The sequence below is a fragment of the Ochlerotatus camptorhynchus genome, unplaced genomic scaffold, assembly GCF_037179485.1.
Source record: "Ochlerotatus camptorhynchus isolate MF236.1 unplaced genomic scaffold, CSIRO-AGI_Acam_v1.1 ptg000193l, whole genome shotgun sequence".
Classification (NCBI taxonomy): Eukaryota; Metazoa; Arthropoda; class Insecta; order Diptera; family Culicidae; genus Ochlerotatus; species Ochlerotatus camptorhynchus.
In genome coordinates, this window is record NW_027040683.1 from 10,737,108 (window position 1) to 10,750,428 (window position 13,321).

The 13,321-nt window shown below is 40.0% G+C and overlaps 1 protein-coding gene across 4 annotated transcripts in view; it reads right to left on the bottom strand.

Annotated features, from left to right (window-relative positions):
* dsh (Segment polarity protein dishevelled) overlaps positions 1-13,058 on the bottom strand; it is a 38,246-nt gene extending 25,188 nt beyond the window's left edge. For all 4 annotated transcript variants that reach the window (XM_065223604.1, XM_065223603.1, XM_065223606.1 and 1 more), the window contains exon 1: positions 12,709-13,058. The gene's annotated coding sequence lies outside the window, so the exon portion shown is untranslated. The remainder of the gene's footprint in view (positions 1-12,708) is intronic.
* Positions 13,059-13,321: the final 263 nt, after the last annotated feature.

Genomic DNA, 13,321 nt, shown 5'->3' on the forward strand with positions numbered 1-13,321 from the left:
GTGGATATACCGTGATCCATCCCAGGCAACAGGCGTGGTTGGACCGCAAACGTCAGAATGGATCCTTTCCGATGGACGGCTAGCACGTGGTCGGATTCCGGTGAATGGTTCACGGCACTGCTTCAGTTCACCATTTATATTTGAAATACCTGTAATCATGTTTTGCTTCAATAATACGTCCAGATTGCTCTTACCAAACTGGTGCAGCCGACGATACCACTACGAATTTCAATTTGAAAGAGATTTCGTCAACGCAATTTCTCGAATTCGACGGAGTTAAATAACATCGTCCATTGAAAGGGGACGATGATTCAGCTCAATAAATTATTCTATCGAACATTATTATTGATCCTATGTTTCTTATTGCTCCTGGATATGCTGGTTTGATGAATTCGGAGAGATGAGACTCATTTTGATCCGAATCTTCTGGCTCCTCAGTTATTACTTGCTGATCATTGAAATCTAAAACGTCCAGCTCGTAGAAGTCACCTTTCAATGCTTCATTTCGGTAGTCCAGCTTTGGCCATCCTTTTGACCGATAACAAATTTTTTTGGTCATCCTCACGCCTTGAACATTGACTCCACAAATCGTTATTTAATGCTGAGCAGTCATTGATTGGTCGTCCTTGGCAACACCGATCACCACAGTTTGTGTGAGCTTATCCAGTGAGTCGAAATCTCTCTTGTCATTCACCAAGTGAATCTAGCTGGAACGTTACTTTGCTGTGGCAGGCATCGATACATGAATGAAACAGCTTTGTTCTCAGCTACGACGTTGGCTTCTGCTTACAGCGTGACCCGACAATCCTTGGCCATATGGCCCTTCTTGTGGCATTTATGACACTATGAATTTCTTAGACTTCTGCTTGAATACAGCGAAGGCAGCAGGTTTCTCTTTACCAGTATTCACCATCCGGTTGATTGTCTTTAATTTTTCGGCCATCAAATGTTCACAAACCACATCTAGAGTCAGCTGATCTTCACTCAGATTCTCCAACGCAGTTAACAGGTGATCATAGGATTCAGACAGGGTCACAAAAAGCTGCGAGACCATTACCGACAAACCGACATGACACTTAATTCTGACTTATGCCCGAAAATCGTAAACGGCCGATTTAAATGTGCAGTGATCCGAACTGCCAAAACCATAGGATTTTTTGATTTAGATAAAAATAATTTGTCCAGAATAGATCAGACACGAACCAATTCATAACTTTTGCATGCTGGTTCATGGCTTAGCTAAATATTTCCCGCAAACACGGAGTCAGATGTCAGTAGTGTGCTTTCTTCAGAAATATTATTGTTTTTGCTATGGTCATACATGTCGGTTTGTCGGTGAAACCGAGGGGGGCGACTCTATCTACAATGCAGGAAAAATTGTGTTTTGCTGTGGTTAGCTACACGCATGCTGAGTAGATAGAAAGAAGATTGATGGCGATTCTGAAGATTTCCTGCAAAAAGATGATGCGCGATGCAAGTAGATGCGAGAAATGAAAGAAGATTTTTCGTAAATAGATTCGCTAGTGTGAGATTTGTTGAGAATCTAGAATTGAGATTTAGATGTGTCGCCCCCCTCGGGTTAAAACCATGTCTCATCCCTCAAAAAGCTTCGCACCAGCAGATTTGAGTTTCTTTGAGTTACTTGGTCGACAATCCTTCCATCATCTTGAGTCTTGCCAGCTACTTCCGAATAAGAGTTTGCGAGGATACTGACTCCACAGACAAACAGACGTAGAACTTGTATGCAATATTGTTTGCGAGTTAGCGTGCAAGCTTGTTTTCCGCGAGAAGCCCGAGAGATGTCGTTACTGAGGTCATATGTTTTGAGATACTACGTTTTCAAGAAAAACTTTTTCAAAGAGTTACGTCTGTTTGTCTGTGCTGACTCCTTCGCGTAGACGTTCTCCAAAACGGTCCAGATTTCCTTGGCAGAAATCTTGTCACGGATCAGGTCCAAAAGGTCATCGTGAATGAACGAAATTATTACATTCGATGCCTTGCTGTCTATTTTCTGGAACTTTTGCAGTTCAGCTGCAGCGTTCTTGGTCATCGCATCCAATAGCTCCGACAGACTGCAAGTACTTCTCCACGCAGAACATCCAATTTTCAAATCCAATCCCGGAAAACGGAATTAATCCGTGGATAGTTTCCTTCCGTGAGTTGCCCATTAGCTCTTAAGAGTAAATAAAAACAGCAGAGGTTTGGAAACGGGAACAATTGTTATATTGGACTGATCTTGTGGAATGTTGCAATTGGAATGATTTTTTTTTAACGACTTGTTACTTGAAATCAATAGCGTTTCTGAAGACTTGCTAGCAACTAATACAGTCTTCGGTAGCTTCGATTTCGATTGCATCAATTTTACACATTACGTTACATTACATTGTAAAGCTGCTGTTTTCTGCAATGCTGTTAATGAGACTAAGACCTTTTGAATTGAGGAAAGTTTAATTCGGAATCCTCTCACTAGGCGGCACTAGTGTATTTTGTTATGAATTTCGTGTAAACGCAGGGTTGGAATCTCGAGATCCCTGCTAGATACAAAGTTGCTGTTTTCTGAAACATTGTTCAGGAGGTAAAGGCCTTTTCACTCGTTGAGGGTTTAGTTCGGAATCATTTCGCTAGATGGCACTAGGGTTCTTATAATTTTCGTATAAATGCTGTGTCGAGAATTCAAGATCTTTGCTAGATACAAAGTTGCTGTTTTCTGCGATGTTGTTCAGGAGACTAAGGCTTATTGAATTGAGAACAATTTAATTCAGAATTCTCTCGCTACGTGACCCCTGTGTTCTAATAATTTCCGTGTAAATGCTGGGTCGATATCTTGAGATCTTTGTTAGATACAATGATGCTGTTTTCTGCAAAGTTGTTAAGGAGGCCAAGAGCTTTTGAATTTTTGTTGGATACAAAGATGCTGTTTTCTGCAAAGTTGTTAAGGAGGCCAAGACCAAGAATTTTGTACAGTTTAGTTCGGAAAACTTTTCGCTAGGTGGTACTACTGTTATAATAAGATTTAAGATTTTTAACAATATCTCGACTACTTGCGACTCTTTATCAAATCCGACGTATGGAAAGTTAATTAAATTTGGATATCATATGTAGCAGAATCTTTAATTTTTTTATATCATATCCGTTTAAAAAAGAGAATTTACAAAGTACCAGAGTCATAGATTTTTTTAAGGTTTTCAAGGCTGAATGGGTCATTATACCGAATTTTAGAGGGAGAGATTATACTAAGAAATTGTTGTAAAAATCTTGAACTTCGTATGGATAAACAAATTAAATCTTAACAACAATTTTATTTTCTATGATTCTGAGCCTTTAACATGTGTTAAGATTCTTAGAATATGCATTTTTTTTTAGAGATTTGTTACTTATGAAAATTTATCCTAGATTTAGAAGAAAAAAACAGTATTGGATTTTTTCCCAACAATATGAAACTGAGAAAATTAGTCAAAACGTGGGGTTTTGACAATTTTTCTAGATCTTTCATTCAGAAAATTTTTCAAGATTCCAGATTTGGAAAAATATAGTCCTGGAAAATTATGTGATCTTCGAAAAAATTTCAGGGTTCTAGTAAAAATGTTTTTGTATAGATTTTAGAAAATTCAAAATTCAGAAGAATACTAAATCAATTCTAGGATTAGGTCCTGACGAACTTTTAGAAGAATTGCAAGGGAGTTGTGTGGAGAACTTCAAGGAGAATTTCTAGGTGATTTGGAATAAAATGTTATGCGTTTTGTGAGGAGAATATTAGGTGAATTTAAGAGTTTTTTGATAATAATTTCAAAGAAATACTTAGCAAGATTCACAAGAGAACTTTAAGCAAGATCCGAGAAAAATGCCGAAGGAATCGTGTTCTGAGGTAAATTAAGACAAATGCTGAAGAATTTAACTTAAATTCTTACGAAAGTTTCATGAAAATTCAGCACAGAATTCCAAGGTATTCTGAGTAGAATTGCAAAAGGATCTCTAAAGGAAAGTTTTGCGAAAAATAATTTGAGCTGAAGAAACATACGTTTGCTTGATTAAGCTCGAGCTGTTATTCAGCTTTTAATTTTTGTTGGAATATGTTAAGGTTTATTGATTTTTCCCGGATCTCCCGTCAAATTCCCGGCGTCTTTTCATATTCCCGGTTTTCCTGGTTCGGTCACCCTGTATTGTATTAAAAATGTATTGTCGAATTCGACGGTGATAAATAACATCGTCAATGGATAAGACACGATGCTTCAGCTCATTCAATTATTTTATCGAACATTCTTATTAATTCTGGATTTGCTGGTTCGTTGAATTCGGAAAGATGAGATTCGTTTTGCTCCGGATTTTCTGGTTTATCTTGATAGCATATCGTTCTTGCACATTGTGGGCGATCACGATTTCGTCATGACTAATGGTCCAGCCCATTAGATACTTCCTTAAAATTTTCCTCCAACCAATATTCCTGAATTACATCGTCGTATAATTCTGCCAAAGCCATGAGGTAGGACACCCAGCTCAGTGTGCCAAAAACACAGTAGGGCACACCATGGATCATTCATTGGCACCGTTTGGCACCCATGGTACATATTTTTTGAGATCTCTAAAATAACTGGATATATCAACATTTGATTGTTGGCACAAACAATTTTCGGTATCCGCAACAATTAATTTCGTCGGAGCCTCCAACTCACCCTTACTGCTATGATCCGCAACCGGAGCAACGGAAGATGTCGACATCACGATGACGACCGGGTAATTTTAATATGAATCTTTGAAAGCCAACGCAGGAGTGCAGAAACTACCACAGAATTGGGAAGTTTATGCACTTCTGTATTGACTTCCAGATGTTTCACGGATTTTGAAACAAAACCATTCACTAACATTGCCTGTTGTAGAGATACGCTATCCGGCACACCAACAGAACCACCAACCGGCCGAATCACCAGGAAGCATTTAACCGAAGACTACAAATCAAGAAGACTGGCAACTGTTCCCTTCTCCCATAAAAATGTCAAACGTCACTGACAACAGCGCCTCTGTCAATCAAAGGTGGAACTTTAAAGCACAAGTGTTAGTGAGACTGTTCATAAACAGCGACTGTGTGTGTGACCTAATGTCACCGAAACGAATAATCATAAATCGGTACTCGTTGTTGTTTCGTTTTGCTCTACAAAATTTCACGGCAATTTGAATCCTAATCCCAGCAAGCCGGTGGTTTTCCAACTCCAAACGGAAAAACTTGTCATGGTGGATCAAGTAGAGGATTGAAACTCGGATCGATATCTAGTGAAAGTAGCTTTTACTTGTGAACGAGGAACCGAAATATTCTTTATTTTACCTGTAGGAAGCAATCAATTATAAGGAATAGGCAGCTTCCACCACCATTGAGTGAACTACCGTCATTCGGAAGCTGCTGAAAATTCAAGGATTCAAAAAGAAGAAAGATCCGGTACCTACAAAACGATCCAACGGAAGGCGTAGCAGGATATAATGTTGGAGAAAATGAAAATGAAAGGTCGAAGGACTACAATCTCAAACGGTACGTATTGATTAAAAATATATTTCCATTTTAGATGTTTACAGAACATGAAACCACCGGATAGTGATCATCTATAGGATTTAAAAGTTCTTGTAATCGACAGACTCCTTCCAGAGAATGATAACAACAGTGTCGGATTTTCCAGTGACATTCAAATGGTCAGCGAATACTGTGCCAAGTTGCCGAACGTCACAACTTAACTCCCCCCGCTGTGGCCAGGTGCCAAAGCCGTGCGGAACGAGCATGCAATTTACTAATGCACCATACGAAAGTCCATAAATGCATCACTAAATGACTTAGGTAAAGTGGAAAATAATTCTGAGATAGCAAATGAATGATCAAGGAAGGTCCCACCATTATTGTGAATGGCATCATTGCCATAGTTTTAATTTTCAACACAAATTTACTTACGCATCTGTTCAATTTCAGCTGGAATTTTACTTTTTGTCAGCATAAAGCATAGAAAGAAACTTTTCACTTTTTACGACATCATAACAAAACCAATAATGGACAGCTATTTATTTCTACCTATGTGTGTAAATGCACTCGTGAATTAACACACACCATCAAACACAGGTTCCACTTTTGCTCAGAAGAGGCGTTGCCGTTACTGTCTCCTGATTTTTGGCAGAGTTGCCAGTTTTCTTGATTTGTAGTCTTCGATTTAACGCTCAACCTGGACTAGTTCAGGATTGATTAAAATAGAATCACTGCTACTCCACCACTAGACATTTTAAACTCAATCCCCGAATAAAAATCATTCAAAATGAATCCAAAAATATATTAATTAAATAGCTGTAAATTTATTTTTTATTATAAACTAGCTGAGTGTGCCCGGTCTTGCTCGGGATTCAATATTAGCTTGAGATTATGCGCCGATTTAAAAAAAAAGCATGCTATATTGTACGTAGCCCCCCCCCCCCCCTATTATCTAAGGGGCTACCCCCTACGATTATCTCCTTATACCCCCACACTCGCCCCCACATGCCTGATTTGGTTCCATTTGCTTGATTAGTTCTCGAGTTATGCAGAAATTTCTGTTTCATTTGTATGGGGGTTACAGAAGGAGGAGGGGTCTCGAACCATCATAAGAACCTTCCACGGCCCCAAAAACCCCTGTATACAAATTTTCACGCCAATCGGTTCAGTAGTTTCCGAGTTTATAAGGGTCAGACAGACAGACAGACAGACAGAAATTCATTTATACACACTTAGAAAAATTCATGTAAATTTAGGTGCTCTGAGACTGACATATTCGAGCGTCAAATTTGACATAAAATTGTGTCATAATAGACGCGAAATTCAGCTCAATCAAACGTACTTTTCGTCGAGTAACGAACTTTTGAGTCTCGGAGCACTTAATTTTACATGACATGTTTGTTTACGTCTCTTCCTTTATGTCAAAGATGGATTCCGTCACGTGTAAAATTAGGTATTTCTAAGTGTGTATATATATAGATTTACTGACTTATTCGACATTGGGCATACTCATCCTCAACCATCGACATCATCCAATATCGAAAGGCTGTGCAACGACGTGGACAGTCCCGTATGGCTGGAGCAGATATTTGCATCTTCGTAGCACTTCTACGGATTGATTTCGTACGGTTAGCAGGGGACGATTTTGGGAAAATTGAACTGTGCCGAATTGATTTCCTGCGTAAGTAGCTCCTAGATGGTGATCCGAGTTTTGGGATTCTTGTCAACAGATTTTCTCAACGTCCAAGCATGGGTTCTCGAAGAACAACAACACGTACAGTGTCACATAGATGATGTGTTCTAATTTAGAGTGCAAACGATAAATGTCGTTAAACGAAAACACCATACGATGTTACGTATGACAGTTGGGTCAGGTCGACAAGGTCTGATCGTATGAAAAATAAAGAGGAAGATCATTCCAGTCTGAAACATCAAACGAAGTAGAGTTTTTTTTATTTTGCTCCGCAAAGTCCCGGTTTTCTCCAATATAAGTATAAGATACTAAAGTTGGCGACGAGGATGGGATAAAGCTTCGTCGGTGATAAAGCTACCCGTAGCATATAGCGGTGGCATCAAAGGACGCCTGATACAAAGCCGACGGGAAGTTCGCAACCAATTTACTGCTCGCTGCAGTTGTTTCCTTGCCGGCTCAGTTTTGCCGTAAATCTCGCTGTTACAAAAGTGTTTGTCCTTTACAAGGACATTTGGCCATTTTGTGGAAGGTTGCCATCAAGGTGAAAGGATTTTTCGGTGGTTCAGTTGGTGATTGCGAAGATTAATTGATTGGGTTCATCCTTTCGACGTTGGATCCAGATTGATACAGATAGGAGCTAAGTAAAAAAAAAAAAAAAACAAGCAACGTCAACTGACGGCTCGTGTGGCTGCCGAAGGGCTGTGAACAACGAGTTGAAATACCTCAACTTAGACGGCAAAGGCTGAACAATCTTCACTGGTGAGTCTGCATTTTATTTTTGGGGAAGTTAATTTTTTTGGAAAAAGTGCTAATTCAATTGATTACTGGTATTAATTTCGGCGAGTAAAAGCTACCATGGCTCAAGCCAATATAACAACTACGTTAGAGCCTTACCGGAAGGGTAATTGCTTTAGTGATTGGGTGGAAAGGCTAGGATTTTTTTTCAATATGAATAAAATTCCTGAAGAGGACAAGCGTGATCATTTCATCACGCTTAGTGGGCCTGTAATTTTCAGGGAACTCAAGCTACTATACCCTAACAGTGATTTAGCTGAAATTGCCTATGCCGATATGGTTTCTAAGCTAAAGGCCCGACTTGATAAAATAGAATCAGATTTGGTTCAAAGGCTCAAATTTAATGTAAGAGTGCAGCAACCGGATGAATCGTTGGAGGATTTCGTGTTGTCTGTGAAATTGCAAGCTGAATTCTGTAATTTTGACAATTTTAAATCTTCGGCAATTAGAGATCGCATTGTTGCTGGGGTTCGGGATAAAGCTCTTCAGCAAAGGTTGCTAAATGAGGAGAAGCTTACGTTGGAAATTGCGGAGAAACTTATTGCGACCTGGGAAATTGCCAGAAATAATGCCAGAAATATGGATTGCAGCAGCGGCATGGATCTGGTGGCTGCATTGAAAGCGTCAGGTAGTACTGGGTCTAGATTGGACAAGTTAGCTGCTACCATGGATTTGGCGCAAAGGATGAATAATGGTGGCGTTAGTCGTAATAAGGGATCAGTGAAGAACAGACTAGGTTATACACCGTATCAGAAAAATACATGGCGGGACAGACAATGGCGGAATGGAGAATCGCAGGACAGGCAATGGCGGAACGAACAATCGCAGGACAGGCCAAGATGGAGTGGACAATGGCAGACTAAAAGAAATAATAATAGAGAGCAACGCCCTGATTATTCGCAGATGGTCTGTGATTTTTGTGGTGTAAAGGGTCATATTAAAAAAAAATGTTTTAAATTGAAAAATATGCACAGGGATGCCGTAAATATGGTAAATCCAAATGCTTCGGCAACAAATCCAGATGAATATTTGAGCGATTTGGTTAACAGAATGCGAGCGGACTCGGAAAGTGATAATGATGTTGAGGATTCGAATTGGAAACGTGCCAACAATGGCGCATCGAGGACAGCTTCGCATATGTAAGGATCGGGACTTCTCTGGGAAGCCAAATGTTTTGTTAAGTCGACGACAATTGCAGCCCGAGTCAAGTGACAGCAACGAGGCATTCCATGGTTTTACTGAAGAAGAAGTTAGAAGAGGCAGGAAACGTAAATACGTGTTCGAGAATTTGGAAAGTGAGGTTGAAAAGTCAGCAGATTTCGCCCCTAGGCGTTCTAAAAGAATAAGAAAAGCTAACATTGATGAAGAATTTGTATATTAATTTGTAATAATTTTTTACGTTCTGATTTGCATTGTATGAAGCTTTGAAAAAGAAGATTATAAGAAATTGTTGTAGTAGTGAATTGAATTGTAAATGCTTTCTGAAGAGGGAAGAGCTGATGTGTTCTAATTTAGAGTGCAAACGATAAATGTCGTTAAACGAAAACACCATACGATGTTACGTATGACAGTTGGGTCAGGTCGACAAGGTCTGATCGTATGAAAAATAAAGAGGAAGATCATTCCAGTCTGAAACATCAAACGAAGTAGAGTTTTTTTTATTTTGCTCCCACCTTTCCAGTTCAGGGCAGGAGTAGCGGTTGCCTACCAACACTTACGGACGGAAGAACTCGGTCGTGACGTAGAAGGTAGAAAAAAGTTGCCCTTCCTGTACGAACGTCGCCGATCTGAAGTCAATCTGCTTGATATAGAAATGGTGATCGCTGATAACGTTCCATCTTTGATGTCCCGGTGCAAAATGTTCAATGAGTGCATTCCCAATGATCCTCACCAGCGTGTAATGTTTGATGTACTCTCCGTGGACCAAATCTTCATCACACTGCGACATACGGGAGACGGAACTTAGCCGATCTGAGTGCTAGCGTTACATGACCATTGTCTTCGACAGCTCGTACGGTTCATATACAAAAAAAAAACATTTGAATTTTCAAAATACCGGGTTGCAAAACATACAATTATTCACACAAAAAATCAGACCGATGTCATGGCACTCTCGGCACAGCGCGGCACATTGAGAAAAATGTTGGTGCAAAATAAGTGTGTAGAGTGACCACCCCTTGGCCCAGGCTTCTTGTACCCAAAAACAGACTTCTTCTAATCAGATCTGCTTCAAGCATTCATCGGTGTTGTTATCCTTGTCGCGGGCCATCACACGAAGCAATAGCTTTTCTCGGTACCGATGTTTAATAATCACAATTTGATCCAGCGGTTACGTTGGCAGACAGAAAGTGCCCCTAATAAAATTGGTGTGATTAATTTGCTTAACCCATTTGTGGAATAGTTCCATCATTTGAATTATCGTTCGGGTATGGTATTTTTTTTTATTAGGGGCACTGTGATCAACTCATCATCACTTTTGAGTTCATCGTTCAGATGATGGACTGAACAGTTATCTAAGAAAGCAAAATGGGCTTCGGTGGTATCAGTTGTTCAGCAGGAAATCGTCGAACTCCTGCAACAAAGTCAAAATGAAACCAGGATTGGGGCAACTCACGTCCAGAGCTGGTAAATATCATGGTCGTCATTTGACAATGAGAAAACAGGTCCCCTCACTATCACGAGACGAAACTACCAATCATTTACTTTCTTGTCATTTTCCAATGATCAAGCACTCATGAGAATAATTTTTATGCGGTTTTGACGTCAACATTTCTATCTGATTCAGATGAATTTAAGCAACCAACCGTATTGATATTTCCTCGGTACAAGTAACTTTAATTGCAATAGATAACTACGATGATCACAACACTGTCACATTCTGACAAAAAATTCGATGAGATTTTCACAAAAAATCCTATCATCGTTTTCTCATCCGATGATAGTGACAAAAGTATCTCTGTAAATATCGCGTTAGATCTTCCATTGACAATGACATTTGCCAGCCCTGCTCACGTCATCCAGACATAAACAATGTTTGAATGCTCTGGCGTTACGTGATTTTCCAATAACCGCCAATCGCAGTTTGTTGTTTGCCATGACATTAGAACACGGCATGAATGTGATCCTTTGCTTGATCATTTTACGCCCTGGAGCATGTTTATCGATCGAACCAACAAGCGATTCTGACGGCATCATTTAAAAAGGAACCAAAGCAACAAACCATCTTCAAGATGCTAATGTGCACGTGTCGAAACGTATTTGAATCTTTTGCTGCGCAAACAGTTCTTACTCGATGCAGCACGAAGTATGTAAAAATTGTAAAACAATCGCAGTAATTCTTGGTAATTTCATAGGCACCAACCGGTAATCAATGTTGGTAGATACCAACAATTTCATTATTCTGTTATAATTTTGATCGAAAAAATAAGGGAGTATTTTATTGCCCTATTTTGCCTGCCTAAAATTTGAGAAGAGGCTGACAAAATCGGGAAAGTACTATATTATATAATTCGTGGTTTAATTTTAATTGCCACTAAAGGAAAAACGTTACATTGGGGCAGTGAATGCAATAATGTTATAATGAAATAAGATGGGATCGATTATATCGATAATATTTTACTCTTCATTTTTGCATATGGACCACAACAAACGGATATTTACTTCGTAATTTGGTGTGTTAGAAGATATTGTGTTTGCTGTGTGCTAATAGAGCTTTGATCTCGAGGTTTACGTTTGTGTGAGATCGTTTTTTTCTTTGTTTGCTGCTTTTGTAGTTCAGTGTGGAATATGCAAGCGTAAGTGCCATTTAAGTTATGAATACTCTATTTTATTCTATAGTTTACTAAGTGTCGTGTTAGCTTTATGGCACATTCCTATTATTGGGTGAGAAGATTCCGTCCGAGCAGAATCTAATATTATCGTTTTCTAAGGCTTCAATTTGTTGTTGTTTTTTGATACCACGGTCCATTCGAGCTGTGTTTTGTTTACAATTTACATACTCCCTTTTCACATGTTGATCATGATTTGTTTTTTTGTGTGAACCTTCCTCCAGTTATCGATTAAAACGAATACAAATATTTTTACTCCATTTAGCTTATATGTTCTGCTAGCTAATTCAGGTACATGATGGATTCCAGTCACCAATTTGACTTGAACTGGGACATCTTGAAGTGGCTTGAAATATCCTCGTTGCCAAATATGTCACGAACCTCGGTCACCAAACACTTTGACCTCTCTAATTCAGTCAGTTTTCTCGTTTCTCACTGCGTCGACACGAAACCAGTGCGATCCAAACACACGTAAACAGCACTGTGCTGTGGATGCATATCATAGGTACACTTGTAACCAACACCGTCAGCTCCATCGATGGCAGCACATCCATCAAAATTGTCGTGGGATGATAATTATGAATCCATCACCGGATCATTAGCAGCTCATCGCCAACAATCAGCACAAATGTTACCTCTCTCCATATTGCCGTAAATAGTCCGAAATCCGATCGAGAAAACACCTTCAATCTCCTTCCCGTTTTTCCATCACGGAGACTAAGTGGAGTTCAAGCCTCCTCCGGAATAATACACTTTGTACAATCAAACACGCACACAAACTCACTTCCCGCAGCAACACAGAGTTCACTCGTAAATCTCTGTGTGGCCAGAAAATAAGCAGCAGCAACTCCAACAACAACAACTCCAGTCACAGCCAGTCGGCCATGTATACACACCTTTCGAGAACAACGAAGACGAGGACTGGTGCTGCTGCTGCTGCGTGACGTCAGGCTGGAACATTTTTCTCACTGTACAACACTGCTTCTTCACTTTTCTCGCACTTTGGCTGCATCTACTGCTGCCCAGGCACTGCTGGCAGGAAAATACTTTTCCCGACGCCGGGACCCATCCATGGCGGGTGGAAAACTATCGCATCCGTTCCACAAAGGGTTGGCGCACCGTTTAGAACTAGTTTCCGGACAAAATTCACTGATTAATTTGTTGGTTTTTCAACGAAAAGTGGAGACCGATTTTCACTTTAGCTTCTTCACGGGTTTACTGCTGCTCGCTCACTCGTTCGGGTCGGGTTCGGGCGACTCTGAACACTGGAGTTTTTTTTTTGGTTGCTTTTTGACGTTTTATTTACTGCTTTCGCCTGGTTGGCAGGGCTGCCGGCATGACGTTTGAGTGGAATCGAAATTTTGGCACCCGCTGCAGGGGTGTGGAGAATGTGCGTGACCTGACCGCTCGATGGCGTTAGTAAAGTAGATCGATTGGGTTTTGAAAGCACTCACCACCAGAGGGTAACCGTGTTCGAGGTGTTATTCCAACTAACCACTGTTGTCGTTG